The 1151-nt window shown below is 50.5% G+C and overlaps 1 long non-coding RNA gene across 3 annotated transcripts in view; it reads left to right on the forward strand.

Annotated features, from left to right (window-relative positions):
• The window catches only part of LOC119589055, a 64075-nt gene that overhangs the window by 36294 nt on the left and 26630 nt on the right, over nucleotides 1-1151 (forward strand). The gene's annotated exons all lie outside the window — the stretch shown is intronic.

Below are 1151 nucleotides of genomic sequence, written 5' to 3' on the forward strand. Positions count from 1 at the left end.
CCCGCCCTCCCTCTCTCGCACTCGTTACCAGCACCAAATCATTAATTAATATCCTTTCCCTTTCCGGCCGCCGTGATATGAAACAATGGCCTTTGTTCCTCCGCCAACAATATCTCCTTTCTGAATCATGATCAAGTCCCGGCAAGACACACCACGTGACCAACTCCAACTTCACATCCCGCGAGACTCCACGTGAGGATGAATAATGACCAGCAGCCCGGCCTTGCAATCACTGGCGCTGCTTGCAACCCGCCGCGGCTGCATGCACCTCTCTGAGGGTGACCTACTTCACCTTCCCTGGCGCTGACACTCGCTTTTGAATGCCTGTCACTGGCACTCCCGTCGCCACCCTTTGGGGGACGACGAGCGCGAATCACGGGCGTCTCTCCCTTGACCTCGCCTTGGCACAGCCGTCTCGTCAGCTGCACTTGTTGATCCTTTTAGATGTCCCGTTTCAGGCATCTCCAAACGCTTTATAGGATGACTTCCTTTTATCAGGCGCTTGTTCTCATTCTTACCCCTTTCTTTTTCCCTCACCCCTCCCCCCCTCTCATCCATCCCTCCTCCTCATCCCTTCCCCCTACCTACATCTTTTAATCTCCCATTTGCTAACTCCTTACCCCTAATCGACCACTTCCATGCAGCCCGCGTCCTAATGGAGCCTCGCCCCCCCTCCCAAGACCCACCATACACGGGCGACAGACGATATCCTGTAATCGCTCTTACGTCACTGCCACTAACTTCGTGTCCTCCAGAAAAAGATCTTGGCTGAGCTTAGCGGAATGGTCCAAGTTGAATTGAGTTGAACCACCTTTGTCTCCAACCGGATTGTTGATGCTTTATCTTTTTTGGAATTCCCATTTTCTCCGTTTCCATTTCCGTGTCTGTTTATTTCACAAAATACGAGAGTATCACTACCGACAGAAATCACCTGATAACCAACAGAAAATGGCGTTTTTGCCCACACAAAACTCCGCCATCTCCATAATTGAAAAAGTGCATGCCTTCTCCGTCTGTCTTGAATTCTAATTAGAAAAGAATCGGGTAATTTCATCTTCACGTCTCATCTCAAGACGGGCCCACACATTCTTTCCTCTCCTCCAACGTAAAATATATTTATTGCTGGTATTCTGCATAGCGCGCGCGCGCGC

This window comes from Penaeus monodon, chromosome 25 (genome assembly GCF_015228065.2).
Source record: "Penaeus monodon isolate SGIC_2016 chromosome 25, NSTDA_Pmon_1, whole genome shotgun sequence".
NCBI classification, from domain to species: Eukaryota; Metazoa; Arthropoda; class Malacostraca; order Decapoda; family Penaeidae; genus Penaeus; species Penaeus monodon.